This window comes from Cetorhinus maximus, chromosome 2 (genome assembly GCF_964194155.1).
Source record: "Cetorhinus maximus chromosome 2, sCetMax3.hap1.1, whole genome shotgun sequence".
NCBI lineage: Eukaryota > Metazoa > Chordata > Chondrichthyes > Lamniformes > Cetorhinidae > Cetorhinus > Cetorhinus maximus.
The window spans coordinates 32414301-32432947 of record NC_135880.1 but is presented as its reverse complement, the minus strand read 5'-3'; the positions used below and the strand labels follow the sequence as shown (position 1 = coordinate 32432947).

The following is an 18647-nucleotide window of genomic DNA, read 5'->3' as shown; positions in this document are numbered from 1 at the left end:
GGATGCAGTGGGAGGGCTCGCGAAGCCTGTAAATGAAGTTGAAAGACAGAAAGAAATGAAGTCGCACATTATTCAGTGAAAGCGAAGATATTTTCAGATTATAAAATGACAAAATGTGTTCACCCGTGCAACCACTTGTGATCAGAATTTCTTAACTTTTCTAGGCCTACCACTTCTTCTAGGTGCTGCCCTGACATCTGCAGCAGGAGTGGATACAGCCTGTGCAATGGTTGGCCCTGTTGCCTATCATGACTTCGGTGTGCGACCTCTGGAGAGCGAGGCCTTGAGTGCCCCGGCTTGTTTTGGCTGTTCTCCTGTGGACCAGCTGCTCCCTCTGTGGTTGGGGGCATCCCAGGCCAAGGGGACTCGGAGGGAGCGGACAGCCTCTGAGATTCCTGAGTGGATGACCCACTGATGTCCAGCTACCGCCCCTCCTCCCTTCGGATGCCCCAGAGCCCTGGCCTGACTCCTTGAGGGGAAGGAGCACCTGGAGGGCCGTTGAGATGCCCCATTTCCCCCTCGCGTTGCCACTGCAGGAATTCCCTCATGGCTACCATGGTGGAGTACAGGTCTGTGTGCATCTCTGCGTTCTGCTGGATCAAGGTCTCCATGGCGTCTGTCATCCTTCCTATGGAAACCTCCATATGTGCACATGTGGGCACCACTTCAGAGAGCAAGGGGGCACACTCTGAGGAATTCCAGCAGCCCTGTGAAATGTTCCGCTGCCTTCTGCTGACTCTCCATGATGAGTTGCAAGGCCAAATCCAGAGGCTCGTCACCTGACTCGGACCTCACAGATGCATCTTACCCAGCAGTCCTCCGAGTGCCAGGGAGCTCAGCTGAACCCGCCTCCCCCTGCTGCGGACGCATGCCCGCGCAGTGACCACCAGATTGTGAACCCGAGCCTGCTCGAGATCTAGGTCCCACCGAGGTGTGTATCTCTGCGCTTGTGGAGGGTGTGGGTAAGCGCTGTGACGGATCTTCCAGGCTGCTTATTTCCGGCTCTTCAATGGAGGGTTGCGTCCTCTTGGATGGAGGTGAGGACGTGGATGGAGCTGAGGGACTGGCTGGATGAGGGTGTCGGTCACTTGGCAGAGTTTCTTGTGAACCAAAGTAGAGAGAATTATTGCATGGCAGCAGAGTCAAAAGCAGGAGAGAGAGCGCTTCCAGTTGCATTGAAAGGGGGATGATGTGGTGCAGGATCCTCACGTGGCTATTGGCCGTCGACCTCATCATCGTTGTAGGCACAGTCCACGTCGTCACCAGTCACACTCCTCAGTGAGTGAGAGGCCTAACGTGGGCCACTCCACCCCGTCTGGGACCTCTCCCTGTTGTTTTGAGCCAGCTTCTCCTGCATGAAAACAGATGGAGAGAGTGAGGAGGACACATGGCACTGCGTGGATTGTTTGTGTGGTAAGTGAAACCATGGATGGGATGAGGACGTGAGCTCCAGAGGATATGGGCCTGATGGCAATGTGAGAGAGTTAGTGGTGTTGTCCATTGAGGTGTGAGATCCCTATGGATGTTGTGATGGATTTGGGAGTGTGTGAGTTGAGAGTGATGAGGTGTTTGACTTACCCTGGTGGAATAGATGGAGAGCATTGATCCTCCTCCTGCACTGGATGGCTGACCACCTCTGAGCTCCCATGTCATTGACTGCCACTGCCTCCAAGGCCAGGTTGGTGACTCTGGTGGACCTCCTGCAGCCAGAGCCGGGGACAGAGGACATCACGGCAGCTTTCCATTGCATCCAGCAGGTGCCCCAGAGAGGGGTCACGAAATTTGGGAGCTGCTGTCGTCTTTGCTTTCTGGGCCTTCTAGTCCTGGTCTGTAGACATGAAGTAGGCTGCACTCTGGTGCTGTTTAAATATGGCGCCCGGAGTGAGGAAGCGCTGAGGTCATGGCGGGCAAATCCGAGCCCCTGCCCCACCTGCCAGCGATCCAGCGTGTTTCCCGTGAATGCATTATTAATGAGCCAGGACGTGCCAGGATTGGGACGATATGACGCGAAAGCCCGCTATTGTAGCCAGCGGGTAAAACATCCTTTTTCCTGCCCGCTACCACACTTTGTGCAAATCTGGGATGATTCTGCCCCAGTAGCTTTTGTGGGAAATGGCTGAAAAATAATCCCAGATTACAAATCGGGCTTTGTAATGCACAAGCCACCACAGTTCATTTTGTTCATAGGTGATTATAATCTGCTATCAATTCACTATTTCCCATGAAGATTGATGCTACTATTACAACAACAATTTGTATTTATACAGTGCCTTGCATATACTAAAGCATCCCAAGGCACTTCACAGGAGTGTTAACGAACAATCTTTGACACTGAGCCATGTAAGGAAATATTAGGCCAGGTGACCAAAATCTTGTTCTGAGGTAGTTTTACGGAGTGTCTTTAAGGAGGAAAAGAGGTGGGAAGGTTATAAGGGAATTCCAGAGCTTGTGTCCCAAGCAGATGAAAGCATAGTTGTCAATGGTTAAGTAAAAATTGGGAATGTGCAATCGGCCAGAACTGGAGTATGGAGTTCCTGAGGGCTATCACGCTGAAGGAGTTTCCGGAGATAGAGGGTTTCCAATACAAGAAGCTGAATTTTTAGACACTTAGAGGTGGGTGGACGCACAAAATGGCGCTCCCGGCCAGAGTGCTAGTTCCTCGGTTCCAACCCATCCCGGACTAATTTCCCAGAGATGGGATATCGGGTAGGCTACGTGCCCACTAGCAGCTTAAGGCCAATCATCAGAGGCTGACTGGGATCTTCCAGTTGGTTTCTAGTTCTGCACAGCGGGTGGGGGACAATGCAACTGCCTGGGGGCAGCCTCCCATGAGTAGACGGGGGCAAGGTGGGGCCAGCGCTCCAGGCAGGTTTAGAAGCCTTCTCTGCCTGACTGAGTTCAGCTGCAGCTGCAGACCGCCGTGTGGAAGGGTAGACTCTGTTTTCTGGAGCCCTCTCTCTCGCACTCACTTGCCATGACATCTAGGTGCTGCTTTGAGAGACGAGGGGGCCTCCTATTGGCCCTTCAGCTTCAGGCTTCCACACACCATGCCTAATGAGCCCATTCTCTGGCCACCAATTGGCCAATTCAGGGAAAATCACATGTTTCCTCTCAGAGTGCAGGGTTCTGACCACAATTCGAACCTGACAACAGGGTCCTGAAGCCTGCAGGGAACCTGAATCTTGTCCAAGGATGCACGTTATAAATTGAATGGTCCGACTGCACTTTGTGTATTTCGCTTTTTCCTTGACTGACTCTTTATATATAACCCCTTTGTGACACCATGAGGTCTGATACAATGCTTTACACATAGCAGCCCCGTTAACAAACTGTCAGAAACCAAAGTCCAGTGGAGATCTAGAAAAGGAAATACGAGGGGGAAATAGAATGTTTGAGAATAGATTAGCAATAAACATAAAAGGGAATCCAAAGGTATTTTATTATCCTATAAATAATGAAAAGGTAATCAAAGGAAGGGTGGAGCTCATTTCAGTCCACAAAGGGGTTATTTGTGTGGAGGCAAAGGGCATGGCTACTTTGCATCTGTCTTCCTGGATGTAGGAGGAGGTAGTGACGATATTGGATAGGACAAAATACTTAAATGGTTAACAATGGAAAAGTCACCCAGATTGGATGGGATGCATCCTAGCTTGCTGAGGGAAGTAAGGTTGGAAATTGAGAAGGCTCTGGCCACAATCTTACAATTCTCCTTAGATATGGGGGTGGTGCCAGAGGAGGAGAGGATTGAAAATGGAGGCCATGATCAGCAGGAGGTGGGGAGAGGGATCATGATAAGTGGGTGTTGGTGTAGAGGAGAGAGAGAGAGAGAGAAAATGAGGTGATAATTGGCAGAGGTGGCCCTGAAAGCTTCTATAAGTGACTGGGTGGGGAGCACTCCAGCTGCTCCTGACCCACAAGAAGTGCTGGAAAAGGCACACTCCTTGAGGAGCTGGCTGTTCCCAGCTTCCTTTACCTTCTGGGTTTCCAACCCCTGGTAAGATTGTAAAACAGCGATTTTTAAATTGGGCTCCCAGTTACACTGGGAATGCAAGCTAAATATGTTAATTAAATGATCCACTTTTTCATGGTGGGACATGTGGACACCCTGATACCCATCATCATAATGAAGACAGTGGGTGTGTATGCAGTATGTTAGGAACACATTCCCTCTTTTAACGTCTTTAACTCCATACACCTCCAACCCCCTCTCACCTGTCTCAGGGGAAACCATGGAACCAGGTGTGATGAAAGTCAAGTAGACTGTCAGCTTGGAATTATCAAAAGAAACTAAGTGCTTGACATACTTATGAGTAAACATGGATGCTGGCTTAGCATGTAAGGCGTGAAGGAAATTTGCATTTTTAGATAAATGAAGAGATTTGGATTTCAAAGGGATCTTAGTCTGTTTACAACTAGCCAGATAAGCAAGGCTAAGGAATGTTTATTTTTCTCAAAGGTTACTGACAATATTGGCAACATGAAAGTTTTTATGTTATGAGGAAGATACAGTTTCAAAGACATGTGGAACAATAGAATTTGCATATTAAAGAGAGAAATAATATATGAAGGAGAATGAAAGGCTATGTGTCGGAAGGCTATGTAAGATCTCACAGGAGTGTGTGAAATAGCCTTAATGAAGTCTCCAGCATTTGTGCATGTGTCTGCTATAAAACAAAACTGAAGTTGAGAAAAAGCCATTTGGAATTTCACTGTCAAGTGGGTATTGTATTAATTTGCTGATTCGATTTTAAATCTAACAGCTATTTTGGACCGTTGCTTTAAAGGGAGTATAACTGGGGGCCAGGTTAATTAGAGAATTTAGGAGTTATTATAGTGGTAAGTAATTGTAGTCTTATGTATGTGCTTGAAATCTTTTATATTTTGTTAATAAACATTTTAATTTAATTTTTAAAATCTCTAAAGGTCTTGTTGAATTTTTTACTTCTGAATTCAGTGCACACATCTCGTAAAAAAATACAAATTGCAAAATTGTTGTGATTGCGCGTCCAAGTTTCCCTCGTGGATTTGGTCCACCTGACACACATCATCTGCCACGTCATAACACAGGACCTTTGGGGCCACAGAGTTTACAATACAGAAGAAGGCACTCAGCCCTTTGGTGTTTGTGTTAGTCCATCAACTTGAGCTGTCTACTTTTGTCCTCGAACCTGCCCTCTTTCAGAATCTCACTTATAGCCTCGCTTTTCAAATATTTACCAATTCTACTTTTAATTATGTTTTATCCTCTGCCAAAACAGCCACTTATTCAAAGCATTCCATCGTCCAATGACTTTATGTGGAATTGCTTAACTTCCCATTGCATTCTCCAGCGATCATCCTGAGTTTATGTTGGTAACTTGAACATATGATTCAATTAAGAGGTGAACATTTCCACCCTTTCTCAAGAGAGATCAGCAGCTTTACCCCTTGGGCTTCAGATGGAATTGCCTCAATGAAAGGGAGAGCTCAAAAATGAGACACATCATGTATATATCTGCCTATTGGGGAAGAGGTTAAAGACCATTAATCCAACAAGTCATATGCTTTCTGAGGTCATATTGACTAATGGCCAAGAATGACTAATTATGTATTTGCTATTTACCTGTCTTTAGTAAATAACTGGATTTATTGGTGTAGGTAATATTTGATGCTGCTCTAATTGTATGTCTGCTGATTACTGGGAAAATCACAGTGGTTTTCATTATAACACTAACTCTTGCCTGTTGAAATGTGAATCATCTTCAGTTTTTAGATGTGATTTTCTGCTGTACAATCATCTACCAGATGTATGAAAGTAGCATTAATATCCTATTTAATTAATAACCCTATTTAGCAAAATGCTGCTGTGCACTAGAAAAGCTAATCCTAGTTTGTACAGTCTAGACTCTTGGCATTTTAATGTGCCAGTTGGCAGAATTTATTTTTGTTTTTCAATATTATTTGGAACGTGTTTCATATCTTGCTGTCTGATTTACCAGAGGAATAAAGGCTCTTCAGCTATTTTATAGCCTTTCGTAAAACCGCTTCCCCCCCTCATAAAGTTTGGGATAATGAATTAAGTTGAGTTGCTCACACACAGTGGCAGTTAAGGGTTGGTGCCTACCAATGGGTAGGGTGGGGTGGCCAGAAGGCCTGTTGGTGACTAAGAAAAGGAAGATAATGCTGAATGGAGGTGGCCAGTGAAAATCAGCAGCTGAAATGGAGGTACATTGTGAAGGTAGGATTCTTTAGTGTATGGGATAATGACCACAAGTAAATTGAAGAAACATTCCAAAGTTGGCACATTCACCACAATGACCAATGCCAGGCTCAAAGATTGAAGGTAGCCCTCGGCTTTTACATTCAAGGGACAGTATTCCAGCAAAATGCTATATCGTTGAATTAGAGGTTGGATCTCTTTTTCACTATTATAAATATCAGGATGACATGGCGTGGGGCGGAGGAGAAGATGTAATGGTGGATCAAACTCCATGCTGGATATTTTCTTGAAACACGGGTTAATATTCACCTCCAATATCTATTGTGTTTCAGTCAGGTGAGATGGTAAAACCCAACTCCAACCTGCTATGTTGCATTTTACTGGGGGCGCAGGTGACCAAGGAGGAGAGTCAGTTGGTCGCCAATTTTAAGGAGGTTGTGCACTTTTTAAAAAAAAAACAATATTTTTACTTACAAATATTGGCCAAGTTTCCTTGACCTCGAGAAAACCAGAATGTGAAAGGAGGTGAGAAGGGCTGGCTCTATAAAGCATCGCTTCAGCTGCATTTCCCCATAGTATTCGGGACCTCAGGTGAGACCAAATGGGGGTGCTGAGTCCACACTTACTGGGCAGCAGGCTTAATGGTGCAATCTTCCGGGAGAGTGGCCTCCTAACTGGCTGCGTCTGCACTCTCAGACACAGCAGGTCCAATCGGAGGACTGGCAGCTCTGGAGCCTCGACTCCGGGAGAGGTGGGTGCTGTTGAGGTAGGTTCAGGACCTCAAGGGCGCCCTCTGAGGCATGTATTTAAAATTAAAACTATGAGGGGCAAAACCATTAGGCCCCTCAAAGTGGAGGGACATCCCCTCTGGGTGCTTGGGTCACATGTGTGGCCTTTTCTGCCAGTGGCACGGTCAATGGGGCATGGAGTCTTTGGTCTCCACCGGCCTGCAGCAGGGAGTTCGCCTCCTTTGAACTGGGGGAGGGGGAGAAAATGCAGCTGCTCGAGCAGCAAAATGCCAGTGAGGCCGCAAAATCTGGCCCAAGTGGGCCTGTAATTGGCTGCCTGGCTCCGCGGTGTGGGCAGCCAGCCCGTGCCCCTGCCTTCCCATGGAAAACTCTCTGTCGTGTTCCTGCTACCAGGTGAGCCATTGCAATGCGGCTCTGCCACCATTTTCCCCATAATCTTTCGCTACCTCCCTACCTGCTCTCTGCTTGTTTTTTTTTGATTGACAGGCAGCCAGCCTATTAATCAAAGTTGGCTGTTGGGCAGGAAAACTGCAGGAAACATTTGAAAGACGGCATGGTGTCTGGGAAACTCATGCTTCTGGAAACTCGATTCCTTTTCTCTCCGCTTTGAACGTACAGCGCTGCAAATATCAGGGCCACTGGCTCCAGAAACCCACATTTCACTGATTAAAGTTCATGCTTCCCTAACTGATGGGTAGAGACCACTGTGGGTTAAAATAGACGTTAGAAGAGGTTGACGTTGCCAAAGCTGTAGAAAGCATGATTAGCATGGGCAGGGAAACTGAAATTACTTGTAAGGGGCACACGATCAATGAAGGGGGACTTCAGCCTGAGCCTGAATTTGGTTCAAAGTGGGAATTCGGTGCATAGGGGGAAAGAGGTGCTGTAGGTAAGGTTTACTGCAAGAAGTGCGACTTAGAATTGAGTGCTGGGAGTTGGTTAATTAAGGTAGTTAGGGAAGGAAGGGAAAGCGGTGCTGTTTTGCTCCTTGCTTTCTAACTTTCTCAGCCTTCGGGAAGTGGTCGTACTCTGCTACAGGAGAAGAGCGAGTTATTTGGCGAGTATCTGGTTGGTGAGTAAGGCTTATTCCATCCCTAAAGTTCAAAATAGTCTAGCAATTTAAGGTTAATGAAATATATAAAAACAAAACTAAAATATATAATTGAATAAAATAATTAAATAGTTAATTAGAGCACATTAAGGATGTCAGGACAGATGATGTGTCACAGCTGCAGCATGTGGGAGCTCCTGAATGCCAGTTTGATCCAAGGCAAAAACGTCTGAGTGTTTGAGGTTTGAGCAGCTTCAGCTCGGAGTTTGAGTTGGAGGCTGAACTACAGACACTGCGACGCATCAGGTAGGGGACAAGTTACCTGGAGACTCATTGTACCAGGAGGCAGTCACACCTCTTAGGACAGGGTCTTCTGATTTGGTCAGTGGTCAGGAGCAGGAATGTGTGGCTGCGAGTGAGGCAGATAAGGGGACTCTGAGAGCAGGTGCACAGGAGCCTCAGCCATTGCAATTGTCCAACAGGTTTGAGGTTTTTTCAGCTTGTGTGGGTGAGAGTGAGGGCGGCAGGGTGGATGAGCAAACTGACTATGGTACTGTGGTACAGGAAGCCATTTAAGTGGCGGGAGCAAAAAGGAATGTAGTGGCAGTAGGGGATAGTATAGTCAGTCAGAGGGATTGACACCGTTCTCTGTAGCAAAGAGTGTGAATCCAGATGACTGTGTTGCCTGTCTGGTGCCAGGGTATGGGACACCTGCTCGGGGCTGGAAAAGAACTTGCAGTTGGAGGGGGGAGGACCCAGTCGTTGTGGTCCTTGTAGATACCAATGACAAAAGCAGGACAAAGGAGGTTCTGCAAAGTCAGTATGAGGACCTAGGCATCAAATTAAGAAGCAGGACCTTAAAGGTCATACTCTCCTGGATTATTACCTAAACCACATGCAAATTGTCATAGGACAAAACAGATTAGGGAGATGAATATGTCGCTCAAAGACTGGTGTGGGAGAAGTGGGTTCCAGTTCATGGGGCACTGGCACTAGTGCTGGGGAAAGTGGGATCTGTGCCATTGGGAGCTGTGCGAGCTGCATAACTAGGGAAGTAGAGAGGGTTTTAAACTAAATAATGGGGCAAGGGATCAAATTTGGGAAGATGTGGGAAATCAAAGAGAAGCAACAAGACGAAAGAAAAAGGTATTTTTACGGGAAATGAAAATCAGATCATGACAGAAAGGGATAGAGTGTACAAATCTAACAGTAAATCAATAGGTGAAACTGGAGGTTATATAAAAAAAAAGGATATAACTAAAGGCTCTGTGTCTGAATGCACGTAGCATCCGAAACAAAACAGATGAACTGAGAGCGCTCATAGGAATAAATAATTGATAGCCATTACGGATAGCCATGGCTGCAAGAGGACATAGAGTGGGACCTGAATATTGAAGGGTGCAGGATATTTAGGAAGGACAGGAATCTAGGAAATGGTGGATGGGTGGCTCTGTTAGTTAATGATGGCACAAGAGAGGGATGACCTTAATACCAAGTTCAGGAAACCAGGATGTGGAAGCAGTTTGGGTAGAGATGAGAAATGGTAAAGTCACTTGTGGGAGTTGTAAACAGGCCCCCTAACAGTAACCACATGGTGGGGTTGAGCATAAAGGAAGAAATAATTGGAGCTTGGCAGAAAGGCACAGCGATAAACGTGGGAGATTTTAATTTACATATAGACTGGAAAAGTCAGATGGACAAAGATAGCCTAGATGAGGAGTACATTGAGATAAAAGCAAAAAACTGCGGACGCTGGAAATCCAAAACAAAAACAAAAATACCTGGAAAAACTCAGGTCTGGCAGTATCTGTGGATAGGAGCACAGTTAACATTTTGAGTCCGAATGACCCTTCAACAGAATTTACAGACAATACTGTAAATGTAAGCACTTGGCAGCGGACGACATAGCAGGTGATCCCCTCAAATGTCGTGTTTTATTTTATTTAACCCCGGACTTTTCATCCCGCCCTGGATGTAGTTTGTAGTGAAAACATAAAGGCCGCCTGGCTGCTTGGCTTGTCCGTCAACCGTAGAAGTGGACAGGCCGCATAAAATTGCTGACAATTACCTCCTTAATAGGCTTAATTGCCTACTTAGTTGCTGGTGGGCACGCTTCTGACTCCCACATTTGCCCGTTGACTGTAACTTTGTGCGCAAGTGTGATGACGTTGGGACGCATGCCCGACATTATTTTGCACAGTTTTACATGTATTTGGGTCGGGCACACGCCTGACCTTTGAATGCAAGATTCAGGCCCTGATTTGTGCAATGAGCTGGGAGTAATTAATGATCTCATCGTAAAGGCCTTCCTAGGTGGCTGCAGCCATAATATGATTGAATTTTACATTCAGTTTGAGGGAGAGAGGAGCGGGTCTAATACTAAGTTTTTAAACTTAGATAAGGGCAATTATGAGGGCATGAAAGCTGAGCTGGCTAAAGTGAATTGGCAAATCAGGTTAAGGGATAGGTCAATAGAGATGCAGTGGCTAATATTTAAGGGGATATTTCAGAATGCACAGAATAGATACATTCCAACGAATAAGAAAATGCCCAAGGGACAGACACACCACCCATGGTTAACTAGAAAGGTTAAAGATAATATCAAACTTAAAGAAAAAGCATATAATTGTGCAAAGACAGGTGGAAAGCTAGATCATTGGACAGAATATAAGGAACAGTAAACAATGACTAAAAGACTAATAAGGAGGTACAAATTAGAGTATGAGAGAAAGCTAGCCAGAAATATAAAAACAGAGTTTTTTAAAAACATTTAAAAAGAAAAGTTAACAAAGCGAGCATTGGTCCAACCGAAAGCAAGTCTGGAGAATTGGTAATGGAAAACAAGGAGATGGCAGATGAATTGAACAGGTATTTTGCTTCAGTTTTCACTACAGAGGATACAAGTAACATCCCAGAAGCAGCTATAAACCAGGAAATGGAAGTGGGGAAGGAAGTCAAGAAAATGACAGTCACCAGAGAAGTTGGAGCTGCGGGCTGACCAGAGCCTGGGTCCTGATGGACTTCAACCTAGGGTCTTAAAAGAAGTGTCTAGTGAGATATTTGATGCATTGGTTTTAATTTTCCAAAACTCCTTTGATTTGGGGTAGGATTGGAAGATAGCAAATGCAACTCCATTATTCAAAAAGGGAGGAAGACAGAAAGCGGGAAACTACAGACCAGTTAGCTTAACATCTGTCATAGGGAAAATGTTAGAAGCTATTATTAAAGAAGTTATAGCAGGGTACTTTGATAAGCTCAAGGTCATCAGACAGAGTTAACATGGTTTTGTGAAAGAGAAATCATGTTTAACCGACTTATTGAAGTTCTTTGAGAAAGTTGTGGATAAAAGGAAACTGGTGGATGTACTGTACTTAGATTTCCAGAAGGCATTTGATAAAGTGCCATATCAAAGGTTATTGCGGAAAATAAAAGCTCATGGTATAGGGGTTAATATGTTGGAATGGGAAGAAGATTGGCTGGCTAACAGGCATAAATGGGTCTTTTTCAGCTTGGCAAGGTGTAGCGCGTGGTGTGTGACAGAGATCAGTGCTGGGACCTCAGTTGTTTACAATTTATATAAATGACTTGGATGAAAGGATTGAAGGGATGGTTGCCAAATTTGTTGATGACACAGATAGGTAGGAAAGTAAGTTGTGAAGAGTGCATAGGTTAAGTGAGTGGGAAAAGATCTGGAAAATGTGAAATTGTCCATTTTGGTAGGAAGAATAAAAGAGAAGCATATTATCTGAATGGTGAGAGATTGCAGAGCTTTGAGGTTCAGGGATCAGGGTGTCCTAGTGCGTGAATCATAAAAGACTCATATGCAGGTACCACAAGTAATTAGGAAAGCTAATAGAATGTTATATTTATTGTGAGGGGAACTGAATACAGAAGTAGTTTGTTGTACAGGGCACTAGTGAGGCCACATTTGGAGTACTGTGTACAGTATTGGTCACCTTATTTAAGGAAGGATGTAAATGCGTTGGAAGCAGTTCAGAGAATGTTTACCAGACTAATAACTGGAATGAATGGGTTATCTTGAGGAAAGAGATCCGTTGGAGTTTAGAAGAGTAAGATGCAACTTGATTGAAATATATAAGATCCTGAGAGGTCTTGACAGGGTGCATGTGGAGAGGATGTTTCCTCTTGTGGAAGAATCTAGAACTAGGGGTCACTGTTTAAAAATAAGGGGTCGCCCAAATAAAACAGAGATAAGGCAAATTTTTTTCACTTGGAGGGTCGTGAGTCTTTGGAACTCTCATCTGAAAAGGTGGTTGAAGCAGAATCTTTGAATATTTTTAAAGCAGAGGTGTATAGATTCTTGGTAAGCAATAGGTTATCGGGTTAGGTGGGATGCAGCTTTCAGATTATCAGATCAGCCATGATCATATTAAATGGCGGAGCAGGCTCGAGGGGCTGAATGGCCTACTCCTGCTCCTTGTTCGTATGTAACCATAAACACTCAAAACCATATGCCACTATTGTACTGAGAAAAGTAAAGGAAATATAGTCTTGCATTTCTTTCACGCTTTTCAAGACCACCAGAAGTCCCAAAGCATTTTATAGCTAATTAACCACTTTTGAAATGTATTCACTGATCTAATGTAGGAAACACAGTGTTGTATTTCTGTTTGCTGAATACAAACTTACCAATACCGCACGGGACTACTAAGTTGAACCTAGGTTCAGTTTGTTTGAAGATGTAGTACAAGATTGCTCAGCAGACAGATTTATTATAAAGATTCAACAGCTATTGTTAACAGGAAAGTACAGCCGCAATTTCTTCAGACCACTGCTACTAGCTAAACTGAAAGCTCCACTGAACAATGCCTGCTGGTCACATGGTTTACACCAGGGCTACTTACTCAGTAACATATTCTTTCTTAAAGCAATATGACAACACATGGCAGTCAATTTGCGCACAGCAAACTCCATATGATAAGTAAATATGATAACGACCAGGTAACCTGATTTAATGGTGTTGATTGAGGGATAAATGTTTGCCAGGACACTGGGAATAACTCCCTCACTCTTTTTTGATATAGCACTCTTTTATGTTCAGCTGATGGTAAAATGGGCCATGCTTTAACATTTCGTCTGGCACCTCCCGTGAGTGTGGTACTCCTTCAGTATTGCACTGGAATGTTAGCCTTAATGTTAGTGCTCAATCCCCAGTGGGAAGAAGTACCCCATCTTTCTACCTCTGTAGCAACATATAGCCCAGGCTGTAGGCAGTCCCTCCAATTATGTGGGAATCAATAGTCCAGAATTATAGGAATCCATAGTCCAAATACAGCCTGTCATTTGGGTTCTGTAGGAAACTATAGCCCAACTTACAGAGCGTTCTTCTAGTTTAGGTCTCTGAGTATTCTGTGTTTTAGCTGATTGAAGAGGTATGATCAGGTGAAACAGCAGTGGAAAAGGAATGGAGGAGAGACATAGGGTAAGGGCTTCTTCTGAAACAAAGAGCTGGAAATCTGCAATAAAAGCAGAAAATTCTGGAATTAGTACTCAGGTCTGGCAGCATCTATAGAGAGTGAAACAGAGTTATCATTTCAGTTTCGTGACCTTTCCTCAGAGTCTACTGAGTATTTGGAGCATTTTCTGTTTTGATTTAAGTATGCTTCTAGGCAGGCATCAAATCGGCCAGTGTGCTTATCTTAATGATTTGTACTTTTTGTTCAGGAATTTAGTGAGTGATTTGATGTCCTGTGACAAACATCAAGCTAATTTACAGGTTGTAATTTTAATGACACTTGCACCTTTTCTTTAGTGCTTAAATGGGTAGATTTATGGTCTTGTAAATGGAATGCTGAATTAAGGCTGAGAATTTAACTTGCCTGGTATTTTAGGTCATCAGTGGCCACTGTCAACTTGGCTCATTCGGTAGCTGTTTCTGAGCCACATGATTTTAGGTTGCAACCCCAATCCAGAATTTGAGCATATATTTTGAACTGGCATAGACTCTAGCACGGTAAGTGTGTTCAGTTGTTGGATGTGCCATCTTTTGAATGAGATGTGAAACTGTACCTCTGCCTGCCTGAAATAATAAAAAAAAACAAAACCATGCTGGAAACACGGTGCAGGTCAAGCAGCCTCTGCAGAGATAGCAACAGAGTTAATGTTGCGGGTTGTTGACCTTTCATCAGAATTAGCAAAAGCCAGAGGTGAAACCAGGCTTTAAGCAATTATAGGGGCAAGAAAAGTTGAGGGGGAGATTGGCTTCCTTCTGTGCTGTAACAATTCTGTAATTCTGTCAATGGGAAGATCAGTGATAGGGTAGAAAGCAGGAAAGATTAAATGACAAAATGGATGATGGGGAAGCCAAAAGGAGGTGGTATCGACAAGTGGAGAAACATAAGATCATTCTAAGGGAGCTGTAAGTGGCAACAGCAGAATCATTATCAGCAGTTGTTGTCGGGAGGGAGAAAATAGTCGTGGTTATGATCTGAAATGGTTGAACTCCATGTTGAGTCCAGGAGACTGTAAAGTGCCTAATTGAAAGATAAGATGCTGTTCCTTGAACTCCATTTGAGCTTCAATGGGATATAGTAGGAGACCAGAAGGACAGAAATTAAAATGACAAACTATCAGAAACTTATGGACTGAATTAAGGCCTCCCTGCTTTTCCTGTTCTTTACTGTTCAGTGGGACATTATAAAGATTTTGTGGCACAGTATGTGGAGCACAGCAGAGTTTCCCCCAACGTTTCAGCTTTCTTCCCTCCATCGTTTTCATTTCTCTAATTGGTGTTATGGGATCTTGCCCTGTGTAGAATAGCTGTGTTTGCTTGCATCATAGCTCACTACTAAGCAGGACTGGCTAATTGAGAGTATTTATCAAATGATAATTAGATGCATTAAAATATATTTATTGAATAAGGTATAAGCAATAAGGTCACTCCTTCCAATATTTCTTGCTATTGACATTTAGATTTTCTTACAGATCACAACTGGTGAACATTTCCAGAATATTTTGTAAAACCCAATCACTATTAAATTTGCATTATAGAAAAAGGTATCCTATAATTTCTGCAGTTGATTGGCACGTAATTACCTTGTAAATTATAGTGCATCAAAGAATGTTACATCAAAATGAAACATATATATATACACAGACATATAGCACCTTTAATGTGTCTCTGCATAACCCCTCAGTGCTTCACAGATGGTGGATTACTTTGATTTAGACTATATAGTGAGCTATGTAAGGAAGCAATATAGCTAAGAAAAAAATTGAAGAAAACTTTTCATTGTTGTGCTCAGCGTTGATGGATTAAGTGTTTGTTGGATGGTTCAATAAAATGCTCTGCACAATACTTCCATTTTAAAAAATGTTCCTGTATCCTGTACACAATTTGTATCCTACAGACACCATGAACTAGATGAAAACAATGATATAGGTAGAGGTTTTATAGATGGCAATGATATATAGATCTGATAAACAATATTTTGCAGAAAACCTGCTCATACATTTTTATCATTTTATCAATACAATAGAAGTTTCATTCGCAAAACACATTATTGGAACAGTATGAATTTACAAGGTGATTTTATAAAATTGCGTTTGTGGGTCTTGTTAAAGCTTCGTCTAATTTAGCATTCCCTTTCAGTTAGCAACTATGAATCATTTGATTCATCAATCTATTTATAAGAATGAAAGGCTCATAAAAGATCAGGACTTTTAAGACCAGCCTGCGCAGTTATCTCGGCCTCTTCATGTTCGCACGATCCAACCTGACATTTACTTTGAGTACAGTAGCATTTGACTCTGACCTCATGGCTGCCTGTGGTTTATCTTATCAGGATACCCACAGAATAAATTCTACTGCTATTTAAAGTAGTTGAAGTCAGAATAATCTGCTCTGCTGCAAGCAATGAAAGGTCCTTATCTTAAAATATTACCAACAGAAGATAGCTTTTCATGTCGTTGCCTGTCGGACTCCTCACATGCAGCCTTGAAAACTGTAATTATATGCAATAAAACTGGCAATCACTGCTCCTTAAGAAACTTAAAAATTTTGTATAAATGAGATTCTATTTTGTTTAATGACATCCTAGCACTTGCACTAACATTTTCAAGTGCATTAGCAGGAACACCTTTTACAGTGAGAAAACAATGAAGTCACCTCCATCTCCTCAGGTACTGTCCCCCTCCTCTTTTATCTTCATCCCCCTCCTCCTCCATAAGCCCACCTTTTGACTCCTCTCTCTCCATGGAAACTGAAGCTTCATCTCCACCCTCCCATTCCTCTCAAGTTCTGGAATATGCTGTTACCTGTCAAACCTGTATTCATCTTTCGTACAACTCTCGTTTGAATCTCTCCAGCCTGATTCTCACCATTGACAAAGTATCAAAATGTCCCTAATTTAAAGTCCCAAAAGGTATTCTCTGTGATGGTGATCCCAGTGCTCTATCCCTCCTCAACCTCCTTGACCTGCCTGGAGTCTTTGACATGGTTGACCACACCATTCTCCTCCACTAGCCTCTTCTCAGCCAACCTGCTGGGTGGGACTGCACTCACCTGGTTTCATTCTCATCAGAGAATCATTTACAATGGCTTCCCTTATCATTCCCACCCTCTTACATGTGGTATACCCCAGGATCTATTATCCTTGAGCCCCCCTCCTATTTATTAACTAGATGCTGCACCTCAGCTACATCATCATCCAAAAAATGCAGGTTGGATCCCACATTTAAGCTGTTAACACCCAAGCTCTATCTCTTTATTTTAAAATCCTCATCCTTGTTTTGAGAAATTCCTCAATGATCTCATCTCTCCCTATCTACGTAACCTTCTCAAACCATACACCCTCCAAGATCTCTCTGCTCTTCCAATTCTGGTCTCTTGAACATTCCTGATTTTCATTGCTCCACCAATGGCTGATGTGCCTTCAGCCATCTAGGTCCTAAATTCTGGAATTCCAGCCCTGAACCTCTTTCCTCCTTTTAAGAAACTCCTTGAAATCTACTGCTTTGACCCATCCTAATATCTCCTTACATGGCTCGGTGCCAAATTTTGTTAATCTTTCCTGTGAAGCATCCAGGGCCATTTTATCATGTTAAAGATGATCTATAAATGTAAAGGTTGTTGTCATTTCTCTTAAGCAGATACTACTGATGGATGGGTAATGAAGGATTGTCTCTTTAAGTATGACAATTACTTGGTATTTAATGTATCTCTTCATAATTTGTTAAAGACACCTTTTGTGCTTTCTAACCTGAGATGTTTAACCTGTTCATGAGGTGTTAGGTAGGAAAAAATGGTTCCATTGTCCCTCCTCTATTACTTTAGCTAACAGTTGTATTAATCTAAGCTGTTTCCCCATGGAAATCATTTATGTTGTGAGTAGTGCTTTGTGTTTTCAGAAAAAATAGTATCATAAAAGTGGTGTTGAGAAATGGGCATGAAAAATATCTGACCTTAGCAGCTAAATCCAGAAACATGCATTAATCAAAAATGATATCTTTCTACAGTAAATCATGTTGTTGGCTCTGCTAATTGGGCTTGCTGAATATCAATGGATGATTGAAGCACACTGACCAGTACAACTTGCACCTTGTGGCATGACCCCCAGGCCTGAGCAAATTATATTATGCTTGTGGTAATCTGGCCTGCCTCCAGTGGATGAAAAACTGGTGTGGGTTGTAAAGTTCCCCTGAAAACCAGCATTGCCAACCACCTGGTTGGACATCATTATGATGCTGAAAATGCTTTCCTATATCCCCTCTGAGCAAAGTTTCTCTTGAACGTACGGAACTGACCGACTGCGTCCTTTTCTAATGATTTTGATACATAACAGATTCTGGATTCAGCAGGAAGTGCAGGGTTATTACTGTTCTGTTTTGAGAAAGGTAAAATGACAGAGCTACACACTTGTATATTTATTTACAGAGTTACACATGACAAGCACATACCTCCTAACCCAGCCACCACAGTTTCAGTTTATGCCTATTTCGAGGGGTTAAAGTGGATCACCAGTTAATGCCCATACAAGTAAATACAATTATTATACAAATAGTCATTTGGTAGAATTTGAGTATTGCTGAAAAAGGGGACATGCTGTCAAAGCTTTCGGCTTACACTTATCAGGACAGAATTCGCAAGAATACCAATTGTAAAGGTTTACAATTTAACAGTGAAAAGCTTCAACAGCATGCCCCTTCTATTTGTTAATTATTATACAATTAATATTTCAGCACAATGACAGGAGGGGGAAGTTAATCTGGTTTGTGTGCAAGAAAGATTGATGAGGTAAATGTTTGTGTTTTTCTTCCTACCCTCTTATTGTTCTACAAACCTGAAAGTTCTGCTTTATTACATCCTTGGCTTAAATTATTTAGAGGTAAGGCTGATATTCAGCTCGTTATGTCAACCGAGATGTGGCACTGCCAGTGAGATGCCACCTAAGTATGGGTGCTAATGCGTGATATCTCTGAGTAATTCTCACAGTTATGAATGGGCCCAAGTCTCCTTTCTTTCTTGCCCATTTCTCCTTTGAGTATATTTCCACAGAAAGTATTTGTTTTATTTTTGGTTGCCTGTTCTTTAAGTGAAGGAAGATCTTTTGGATATCGCATTGTATTTTACAGGATCAAAATCATTTTCCATGTGTTAGCAGCTAACCATAACTACAAGAAACATTTT

General features: G+C 43.0%; 1 protein-coding gene across 33 annotated transcripts in view; it reads left to right on the top strand.

Annotated features, from left to right (window-relative positions):
- LOC144693046 (sorbin and SH3 domain-containing protein 2-like) overlaps positions 1 to 18647 on the top strand; it is a 486079-nt gene that overhangs the window by 265431 nt on the left and 202001 nt on the right. The gene's annotated exons all lie outside the window — the stretch shown is intronic.